The following is a 12,104-nucleotide window of genomic DNA, read 5'->3' on the forward strand; positions in this document are numbered from 1 at the left end:
CAAAGAGAGCACTTACGACTACGTTGAAATCGCGTCCTACAGTTCTACTGCAAGCTAAGTGTATCAAACATCATCCCTACATGTGGTACACGCTTGCTGCACTACTCAAGTGTAGGCCTCAGTCCCCTCTTACGAGAAGGCGCCTCTTTCGCATTCACAACAGACATGTACAACAACTAATCAACTGTAGCCATGGTAACCATGCATAACAAAGATGGCAACAGCTGTAGCCACAGAATGCTTCACATGATACAAAAAAATTAAAATCGTCTGTCAAACCGGTCAACAACCGATTTAACAAGAATAAATATACTGATATACTGATATTTTCGTGAAAATACTAAGACCCACGACTAAAATTCAAAATCACACATGGCAAGCCAGATTGACCACTCTGCAACCAGTTTCTACAATTTTCTCCATGTTGATGCTCATTGTAAAGCTCATTTATTAGCAATGAATTCCAATGGTTCTTACAGAATAGAGATTAGTATCTATGGATATACATAAAAACTCATTGTATCTCTCCAGGAAAACGTCACCTCACTGCTGCCCATAATCTGTATAAATATGTTGAAAACATGTCAATCTAGCTTTTACCAAAATATGGTTTAGAAAGCCTATGCCATGCCAGATGTAAGACATGAACAGTAAATATGAATTAATAATTTTTGAATGAGAGCAATTTCTTTTTTTATTTTAGTTAATATCTGAACAAGGAGCAGTCTTTATTCAGCTACATTGGCTTCTGTTTGCCTTATAGTCAAATCGTTATGTTTAAAATTCCCTTTCTGTTTTTGTTTGTCTACATGAAGCTGGGAAAGCAGTGTTTGCAAATCTATACCCAATATGACAGAGGAACAGAAAGGAATGCTTTAGTCATAAATAGCAGGTAGTTCAACAGAAAACAATCACCAGGACATTCATAAAATTTACTGTTCATTGATTTCGTTCAATAACTAATTAATCAATATTATCACGCGTGTGGATTTTTTTCATATTGATTGCCATCAAGTGATCATCGACATATACATTTGAGACCATTAATGAAGAAAGGAAATGCATTCAGCATGTGTATAAAACTGAATAAAACGACTGTTTACAAAAAACTTCGCAGAGGCTGTAAGCGGGAAACGTTCAGTTTAGGATTAATCTTAGATGAAATCATTTGTTACAGTTCAAAACAATCATTTATTTTGAATCAATTTAATATGACACTCACTGAAACCAACATGGTATATATGTTCCATTAGGCTCATGGTAAGGCTCTGCGACACAGTGGGTTAAAGCGGCCGCAGTCTGCATAAAAGCTGAGGCAGAGCTGTTTGGAAACATGTTTCTGACCTGGGTTTTTATACTCGGCGTCAAACCACTTTTATTAGCTTTTGGAAACACATGTCTTATTGCATGCTGGGAGTGGTGGATAGTAACGCAATCTTTTCAGATGGTGAAAAGGTTTGTTGTGTTTTCTCTCTTGTTTGCCTGCATGTTCTTCCACAAATACCGGTTCCACTGTTTGTCTAAGCTTTAAAATCATCAGTGTTGTGTGACCTCTCTTTGCCACAAGTTCTACGATCCCCCGTGAATCTCTGACTCTCCTAGTTGCTTCATTCCAACAATTGTAGGTTTTTCCTTTGCTTTGGTCTTGCGTGAGTCATAATCTAACTGCTGTAGCCCAATAGGTGAGTGGCATAGCCTTGACCCAAATGTAGACCAGATACATTTGCTTTTCGCACTTACTAACCGTAGCCAATTACTTTGAGCACTGAAAAGGACTTTTTATATGAGAGTGTACATGACTTTCCTTTTTTCCGGTGACCTAAATGTTACCTTGGGCAGTTTTACCACAAACAACCTCCAGGGCTTAACGTGACATCTGGTATCTGAATTGCTACCCCCCCCTCCCATTTACCCCTTTCCTATAGTTTGTTGATGTTAACCTTACAAGCCCAGGTGGGTCCTCTATCTTCAATCAAAGCCAGTTGTTACTACACTCAGCAGCGGGTATCGTAGCCTCAAAAACTCCCTCTCTTTCACAAAGCCTGGTGGTTGGTGTGGCCGCACAACCTCTGCAACTCACTTCCACTTGGTAGCACTCCATGCTCTGCAGCCCCTCTACCCCACTTCAAAGCTGCTGTGTGGCCTGTTTTCAACCTTTTCTCATTCACAGTTTGTTCCAACAATGCATAGGGACCTTTGAGGTCGACCACAAATTACTATTTTCATTAGGAAATGATTAATAATGAACTTAATAACTACAATCAAAATCACCATATCAACAGTAAGTAAAGTTGAAGGATTGAGTACTACAGAGTAGCAGGTTCAAAAACATTCTTCCTCATGCAACATTAAAACACCCCAGTAGTTAGTTACTTAAAGACGTCTATTTACAATGCAGTAAAAAGTGAAACATATATGGTTCTATTCTACTAAGTAAATACAGGGTAGGTGTGTGTGTGTGTATGTGTGTGTTGTGTGTGTGTGTTATACACAAACAAAAGCAAAGATGGCTGATTCGCTGTGACCACACAGCCAACATTAAAGACTACCCAGATAGCGGTAAAACAAAGGGAAACTGGTGGACTCTAAGATGGCCGCTGGAGGCCCACATGCCATGTGGGTAGGAAGAGAGTCAGTTCCTTTGGTTAGGTCCCACAGTGACAACCACTAAACTGGGTTCCTAGGTCCCTGGGGGGAGGTCATACCCAGGTGTGAACGTGAAGGCATTGTTGGGGATGAAGTTCAAATGACCTTTGAAAAAGAGATGTTGTCTCCACCATCTTGAATAGCCTGAATTCCAAACAGCGTTTAAACTGGTTTCGTTGTGTCTGATGGAAAAGGTATTCCAATGGAACATTCATTAACTCTATTTTTTTAATATATTTTTTAAATTAGCAGCATTGGCCAAAGATACCTCATTTTATTTATAAAGGTCCATTTATAAACTGAAAATACTTTTGATAATCAAATAATATATTTTTAGTTCATTATAATGTCCCAGCTTCTGAAATGTGAGTATTTTTTTTCCAATTTCTCTATTTTTAACAAATTTGAACTGAAATTTGAACAAATAAACTGAATATTTCTGACAAAATGAATATTTTAAACATCACCTCAGGCTGAAGCAAACTGTGAGCCATTTTTCACAATTTTTCGGACATTTTAACAACATTGTAAATAATTAATTGATTATATGAAAAATATTACATATTTGATACATGAAAAATAGGAGGAATAATTCATGACACGCAGCGATTATTGTGACAGGAAGTATTGATTTGCTCGTGTGTCTGTATGTTTGTTGTCGTTTTGAATTTGCAGTTTCAAATCTATATGTGGCTTGAACATCACAGATTGATGACCAAAAACGTTTGGGGGCCCCCGGGTTCATATCCTAGCATTAATAAAAGGCCGATATCAGCTGTGTACATCACTAAACTGCTGTATTTGCTCAGTATTACTTCATAAACAGTGTCAGTAATGTGTGGGACCAGGGGGAGGCACTGTGATTGGCGGTGATGGCATCTTACCACAGTGAGCCAGTCTTATTTTCTTGCTGAACAGCAATGTATTGATGGTGAGGATGGTGGAGGACACGATGGCTCCGGCCACCAGGAGTAGCATTTCCTTCTTCCTCAGCTGGCCTCTGCTGGGCGGAGGAGGAATTCATGCATGTGAGTGGAGTTCAAAGCATTATAGACAGTTCCCTGTTTACACTTTACACTTCTGCTGGATTCTCCAAAGGGAAACGCTACACTGGAAAAAGCACAATAATAAATTAATAAATATTAATGTAATAATGAAAAATGGTGCCTTAAAATCTTTGCATGGACTGGTTTGCTGTTAGAACTCAACATGTGTCGGCCGCCCTGTAAAACGTGCAGCTCTAAACCTGGCATGTCTGCACACGATAGCCACTGCCATCGTGGAAGAAGCACCTCTGTAAATTTCAAACGCCAGGTAATAGACCACAACAGCCCAAAACTGCCCCGTTTACTGCCCTCTTGTTGTTTTTGAAATAATTCAGTGCAACAAACAACAGCGCACGTTTCCACCCACTCGCAAAAGAACAGAGCAGGTATCTGAAAAGTGACGTTGAAAGAAACAAGGACCATCCCGGCATTTGGATGAGTGAGCTGGGATGAATTAAACGCAGCTGTAGAGGAAGCTGATGGATCTTAAGGTCGTGTGACAAATACAGATAAATTGCAGGAAAGGTGGACTGTCAAAAAAAAAAAAATAAAAGTGGTTGCCTCCACTTTCGTGCCGTCAAAGTGCTGTACAAGTCATACTGTGATGGCCTCTGCTGCATGTTTACACGTCGCCTGCGATGGCACACAAACAAGGCTTTTCCCCCATGATCTTATCATTCAGCCCCTGTACGAGCTGTTAAGTTCATCAGCCTGTTTAGTGGCTGTGTCGTGCTTAAATTTAAGTTAAAAAAAAATGAAAAAAAAAAACAACAACAACAACAACAAAAGAGGATAAAATAGGTGTCTTTTGCAGGTTTTTCACCTGATTACAAATCTGGATCTTCTTCAAGTGCTCATTATCTACCATCTTTAATTCAGTTTGGCTGTTTTTCAAAGAACACACCACGGATGTGAGAAACACACCACCGGATGGGTTCGAGCTCGAGATGCTTTCAGCAAACAGGACTCAAGAACTGTTACCTTCAAGTGTGTCACATATGGACTGTGTTTCCCAAAGCACAGAGACACTGTGGATAGTTGAGGTTCTTTTGCTTTTCTATTCATTTACAGGGCGTTTACAGTAATTTAGGTTTTTTTAAGTTGTACCATTTTTTTCATATATGTGAGAATCATAATGTGTAACTTCATGTTGTATTATAACAAGATTTTAAATTTGCCAGTTATACACTGTAGTCTAATATTTGTTCCTACATCTATATGTTGAATTTACATTATATCTCTGCATGTTCATTTTATTGTTTTGGATTTAGAAACATATAAATATGATTGAAACTTGCCAATGGATGCTGACATCATATGTCATACAACAATACAAATAAAAAAATTATTTAAAAAAAAAAAATTCATTTTTTTAGTTTCAAACTCATGTAACCTTCAGAGCGTCTCAGAAGAAGTTGGCTCCTCATGAGCTGGTCAGATGATGAAATGTGTGGAAGGTGCCGGCCAGAGTCTCTACAGAGGGATTAAGCTTTAAATCAAAAGCTGCCTTGATTACAGAAGCATAAAACTCAGAAACATGTTAAAACCGTCACAATTTCATAGTCACTTGCGTTCAGTCCGTTATTTTCATTTTAAGTGCTTACAGCTCTCGAAGGTTTTCAGAACCATTTTTCCTGTTTCATTTCTAATATTGCTGTGGTGTAATTTAGATTAAATGTTCAAACGTTCCTCTTGCACAGTGCACGAGCTTTATTCATTCATGTCAATTACTTGCCATGTTTTTTTTTTTTTTTTTTTTTTTCTTAAAGGAAAAAACTTGTAGACTGTGGTAAGCAAAAATATTAAAGTAAAAATAGAGTGAAGAGCAGGGTTAGGAAATATTTATATATTTCCATGTCTCCTCAGGCGGTGACGATGTTTTGGAGCGCAGAATCTATGTTGTTCTGAAATGCCCTTTTTCTCTTTTTCCAGCCTGTTTTCTGCTACAAAGGCAGCGAGAGCAGCAGCGTTAGACCAGGCCCGAGGTGAGTCTTTAAAATCCTGACGCCGCTTTAAAGCGCGGATGAGAGCAATTCATCTTTCTTAATCTGAGACTCAAAACAGGCTTTCTGTGTGGAAAGACAGAGGGAAGGGGAGAGGGGAGAGAGGGAGGAAAAAAAAAATGCTGTCGAGTAATTTTCCGTTTGAAACGTTCCCACTCCACAACAATTTGCATAAAGCAGCCCTGCGTCTTGGATAAAGAAGATGGTAATTTTCAAGACTCTGTGGGGATTGAGAATTAAAAGCCTTTCTCCGCTATCTCCCCCTTGCAGCTGGCCACCACAGATTCCCCGCTTCTCGCACGCATTTTCCTCCTAAACTACGCCTTATAAAACCTTTCTCTCCATCCTCTCCTTCTCCGACTCTCGCTCTGACAGTGTGAGTTCCTGTCCCTCTCTCTATATACTGTATTCCTCTCCCTCCCTCTCTCATCCAATTACTCCTGAATGCTTTTCTCTATTCCTGCTGCTCACTCATTCCCGGCACTGCTGTTTATTTGGGAGAACAAGAAAATGAATAGGTAGGGGGGGAAACAAAAAAGGGCTTAGTCTAACAAAAGGAAGTGTTGCAGTATTTTTTAAAACCAGAATTTTCCAGGATTGCGGACAGGCAGAGAGGCAGGACCAGAGCAGACTTGGCAGAAGGAAGAGACAGGGAGGATAGAGAAGGGATGCTCTTATCACCAGTGAACTTTAATCTTCAGAGAATGTGTCCTCCAGTGCCAGCACTTCAGGGCCTGTGGGTCGGAAGACCCTTCAGGAGGAGGACACCGTTTTTAATTCACTTTTAAACATTCTAATTATGAGTGGAAATAGTTTCATATTTATGATGGGTAGTCTGATATGGTGAAAAAAAAAAATTGAGAATTTCCTTTCTTATCAGTGTGTAAAATCCTCTGAAGCCGAGTAAAACTGTTACAAAGTTTATCGCTAAACCTATGGTATAAATCTAACACTCTACTGAAAACTCAAACAGCTGTTTCCATCCACATGGGTTGAAGCACATTTTCATTTTGCAAATAAAAAAAATGGGAGGTGGGAAAAACAAAAGACAAAATATCACAAAAAGGGTTGGTGTTTGGTGTATTGATGAAAAAAACAAAACAAATATGGGACTTAAGATGAATAATGACAACAGACTTTGCAAACTCATCCAGACGTCCATGCAACATGACTTACACTGTCACACGTTATGAAGGCAAAAAATAAATAATTGTCATATTTCCGTCCATGTTTTCCTTGCCCACTTCCTCTGCAGTGGTGGAAAATTAGCATCACCAAATCAAAATGTATAAAATTTTGCTGCCACATTGAAACAGAAACTTCGACTGCTTTGCAATCTGGGTTCATAACTGGAATCAGCTGAAATGAAAGTTATTCCTATAAAGGACATTGATTGTAGGGACAAAATAAACTGTATAACCAGCTAATATTCAACATTTAAAATGTGGGATAAAGCAGAAAACTAAACAGAGTTAAACCCTTCTTGACGAAAACTCCTGCCCACCCTAAGGAAACTATTCCAGAATCTGTAAGAAAACCAGTTTCTTCTCCAGGGCTCAGGTCGCAGTTGGGAGAAGACTGAGAGGACATCTGTCACATCTTTCAGCTCATCCAAGGGGATTCCTGGGGCAATCCCAGGAGAAGCTGCTGCAGGCATGCTGGGTCTGCACCAAGGTCGCTTCCCAGTGGATGAAGTCCAGGGACACATCCTGATCAGATCACCATCAGTGGCAGCTTTGAGGCAGGGAAGGAGCTGAGACTTGGGAACCATCTTTACAGAGAAAGCCCAGAAATCACACGTCAAAAAAACAGTGTTAGGCTGCTTCTAGCATGATCTCATTCTTCAGTCAATACTCAAAGCTAATGACCATAAGTGGGGTGGACATTATATAACTGCACGCGACTCCAGCTCTTCACGATGACAGGGCCGATGAAGGTTACAAACAGAACTTACAGTTGCCTGCATCAATCAAATCATTTTTTGTCATTTGTAGGCAACCCTGAAAAATCCTCCTGCAGCAGGACGATGCAATTCATCTTTTTCTGAATCACGAGAGCGTGCGCCGGTCAGACTAGGGTGTGCTAACTCTCATCCCTCGACTTGTTTCACACTTGGCCTGCCGATAAATAGACCAGCAGAAACCAGCATCATCGGCCGAATAAAAAGCTCTGGGGCCACAAGCCTGAAGTCCATCAAAGGTGAAGCTCCAGTCCTTTGCTGCACCTTCAAAATTTTGTGCATTAACTCCACAAATAGAAAACTGTTGCCAAAAGCACACCACCAGGGCTTTACACCAGGCTCAGCACTTTACAACTGCAAGTATCCACAGCAGATGTCCAGAGACCACAGTCCCCGCCTCACCAGGACCCCAATCCACCCATGAGCCCGTCAGTCATTTGAGAGAAAGTAAAGAGCAGGTCCACTGCTTCCCGTGATCAGGACTAGATTCTTGCAGTGGACCACTGAATCTGAGAAGGGCCACCTCGATCTCGACTGACCACCATCTCTCCGTTCATGGAGAATGGCGGTGCTTGGCAACCCTTTTTTACATTTCTCTGCAGTTACTGAAAGCGGCTCGATGGGTGATTTGGGGTTCCTGAGTGAGGCGGGGACTGGTCTCTGGAATTCTGCTGATGGGGAGATACTTCGTTTGGTAAAGTGCTTGAGCTGAACCGTGTCCTGACCACTATTGTAATACATATGATGCACTATATGCGAACCTGCAAGACTGAAGTATCTCGCTCAAAAATAGTATCTGGTATGCGAACGTCAATGCCGTCTATGGTACGGCTCACTTTCTATCATTGGCTGAATGAGTACTCGCCTTCCAGAAGCACAAAATATCCATCGTAACATGATCGACAACGGACTAACCGACAGACAATCGAGGCTCCAACCCATCGCGGACCCGTTCAGTCACATACACGAGTAATGTGGCGGCGGTCACTAATGCCTGGCTGTTGGTCAGGTAGATATCCGACCACCCCCCCCCCCCCCCCCCCCCCCCCCCCCCCCCCCCCCCCCCCCGCCCCCCCCCCCCCCCCCCCCCCGGCACAGGCATTGCGCCCAGCAAGCAGAGCTAGCCGCCCAGCGGCCGCCGGCCCCCCCCCCGACAATTACCATCAGTTTGTGTTGTTATTTCTAATAAAATAAACGGATGGAGTATCTGTGGTACTTCAAATAAACACATGTGAAGACTTTTTATTACTTTTTTTTGCAAATCAACAGGTGGTGCCAAAGCCAAACGAAGGGCAGCTACAACAAATTATCATCGTAATCTCCACAATAATACTGGTTGTCACCCTGGCCCATATCATTTCCTGTTATAGACTAACCTCGGCCCCCCATCTCAGAAAGGAAAATTGATGTGGCCCCCACTGAAAAAAGTTTGGGGACCGCTGGTTTAGAGAGTGTTTCAGACCCGCACATGTAATCATCCTCTCTGAAAACAACTGTGCTTGTTCTCAAAGTGCAACTTTTGAAGCTTATAACCTTTGGTCGATTTCAGTGACAACATTTTCAACACTCAGTTTGCAGTTTATGCAATACACCTACCTAAAATGGATGCAGTCTAATACAAAAGTGTTGCAATAAACCCTAACTTAATGAAGGCTGTGTTCGTTTAAACTGTTTTAGAGAAGTCTTGAACTTGGTGATCATTTTGGAGGATGTGGTCTGAGGTGCCATTGAACTATATTGCATTACACAGACATGTATTCCTGTTATTGAACCTATTGGAGTTTAACAGCCTATTACATGCAGTGCTTCACATTTTTTGTACGAGCCACTGTATATCACTCTCAGGGTAGAGACACATGCTGCTCAAAAATAAAGACTGATTTCATTAAAAGGATCAAAAGACAACTAGAGACACATTTGTTGAAGAGGCTGTGATTATTGCAGACAGACATTAATCCAGTGAAAAACTGATTGCACTTAATGTACTGGTTCAGTTGAAGGTCCATTTAGTCTTTATTCATTGTATAAGAGCTTATGCATGGCTCATCCGTGTGCAGAGTTTGTATTATTTGTACAATATAGTATGAAAAACTCAAAGCTGAGATGAACATGTCATGATATATTTCTCATAGCAGACATGGTAGGAAAAGCACCTTTCACATTTTTCAAGCAATTGTCCAAAAGCTTTTCTGGTCCCACTTAACACAGAGGTTAATAGAAGGATTGAGAGACACTCCCTCAGCTTTAAAGTTTAAAGCTGAGAAGTTTTAAAACCTGTAAAAACATAGTGTGAGAGGAGACATCTGTGACTTGAGGTGTTTTTATCAGCTGAAGATCTGATATGCACAACTTATAAAGTCTAATGCACTGGTTCCTGTTTCAGAGCAATGGAGAGAACTCCACACTGCCGCAGTTTTGTTTCACTGGTTGCTTTGGTCTTCCTCATCTTATTTCCTGTGAGGTCTTGGAGTAAAGAAGAAACCTACAAGTCACTGACAGAGGTACAGTGCGACTGACCCGGCTACAATTATATGTTACTATGACATGTCAGTTACACCTGCATTTCTAGGCCTTACCCACCAGCTCACAATAGCAGATTTTAACAGTTGTACAGACAGCAGCTGAAATGGACAGTGATTTGCTACAGTCTACAAATGATTTTTCTCCCTTCATCTTGTCTTTCAGGCTAAACCAGAGTGCTGTGTTGGTGAAGACGCAGAGTCGAAGAGATTTGATGACTTCGATGACGACACCTTTGTGGGTCTAATGGGAAGGAGAAGTGCAGCTCAACTAAACAGTGAGCTATTATTTGCAGTGAACGTCTATAAAACACCCATAACTCTTTCACTAATACTCATTTAACACGTAACTCCTCTTGCAGGTCACAGATTCTCCCCAATGTCAAGAAAAAGTAAGAACTTGAAGATGAATTCAATGATGAACCTCCAACCGATGGTTTTATGGTATAAAAATAAATGCTCTGTTCATTTTATGCAGGACACATGGACCACATCCTAGCTGATCTGCTGGGGAGGAGGACAAGTGAGTGACTTCAGCCACACTGAGAGCAGCTCAAACAGCAATTCATATAAAAGTCTACTGATTCATTTGACACTATTTCACTGTGTATTCTGTGGCTATTTGCAGGAAATATACATATATATATATATATATATATATACATATATCTAATAGCCCACTTGAAGCTTGTGAGCTTCCCTTCAAGATACCGTCACATATTTATGCCATGTGCCTCACAGAATAGCCTGATCAATACATTGTGTTTTTAGGCTCATACCAATAACGATTTTAATTTAGATTTTTTAAAGATAACAATATTCGCTGATATTTAGGTTTTACACAAACATATAACAACTCCTATATGTCTTAAACAAGGTTATTATACATTTCTAACAGTTTACAGTTGGAAAATATCGAATCCAGGTTTTAGGAGGAAGCAGACAAACCATGGTGGCACCCTAATTGTAAACCTGGGTATAACACTAGTGTATGTAAATGAGAGATTTCTTCTGATTAGAAGGAATAATAGAGTTTAATTTAAATCCTGAGCTAGCAAGACATTTGTAGGGCAACTGTCGACTGTGAACAACTCGAACATCACTGCCATCACTATAAGTGTAAACATGTTCAGTTGAACTCCCACAGCCATCACAATAAAGGCATATTCACATTCGAGCAGAAAAAGAAGGAACTTGGCTGAACTTTAGCTGCTCCCCTGCTCTGCAGCAGAGCTGTCGCAACACACTATTCAATGATAATATCAGTCGGGCCAATTTATCAGCCTCATATAAATATGCTAGTTGGTCAACTTTCAAGTACTGAACGTCAAAGAGCATAGAAAGTTGCAGGCCATCTTGCAAATGCGCCCAACTGTTTCTGCTGAATGTACTTTGGTGTTGACATATTCCATATCAGCCTCGGTGTCTTGATTTGCAAAAGAAAACACTGAAGGAAGAGTGTATTTATTTTGCAGTTAACAGACTCACAGCAGCAGTGCCTTCTGGATGACAGCGGCTGTCGTAGAGGGCTTCTGCCTGTAATAATTAGTTGTTGACTGCATAGTGATGCAGCGCAGGTAAATTTGAACCAGTTTTTTTCTTTGTGCACAACAGGAACGGCTTGCCCGTGTACACAGGAGTATTTTCAGCAAAGGAGAGGCTGATTCATCAATCATCAGGCAGAGGTAAGAAAACCAGACCTGCATCCTCGCTGCAATTCATTTTCATTCCTGACATAACCTTGTTCTTTCTACTCAGGTTCTAATGGTTTCTGTAATGGAGATGTCACACCGCCCCCCCTCACAACACAGACTGCAACTCCTCCAGTCCTTCAAGTGAGGGCATGTATTAAAGCTGTTTAACCACAGCCATATTAACCATGCATGAATGCTTTTCTACCATCACAGGACTTTGTTTTGACGTAACCCTG

At 40.9% G+C, this 12,104-nt stretch overlaps 1 long non-coding RNA gene across 1 annotated transcript; it reads left to right on the plus strand.

The window, feature by feature from the left end:
• Positions 1–10,111: 10,111 nt before the first annotated feature.
• LOC111221986 lies at positions 10,112–11,971 on the plus strand. Its single transcript, XR_002665109.1, has 6 exons — positions 10,112–10,156; positions 10,341–10,452; positions 10,537–10,566; positions 10,653–10,697; positions 11,789–11,859; positions 11,933–11,971. It is a non-coding gene; the product is annotated as an uncharacterized LOC111221986 (long non-coding RNA).
• The last annotated feature ends 133 nt before the right edge of the window (positions 11,972–12,104 follow it).

This window comes from Seriola dumerili, unplaced genomic scaffold (genome assembly GCF_002260705.1).
Source record: "Seriola dumerili isolate Sdu_G_001 unplaced genomic scaffold, Sdu_1.0 BDQW01000088.1, whole genome shotgun sequence".
Taxonomy (NCBI): domain Eukaryota; kingdom Metazoa; phylum Chordata; class Actinopteri; order Carangiformes; family Carangidae; genus Seriola; species Seriola dumerili.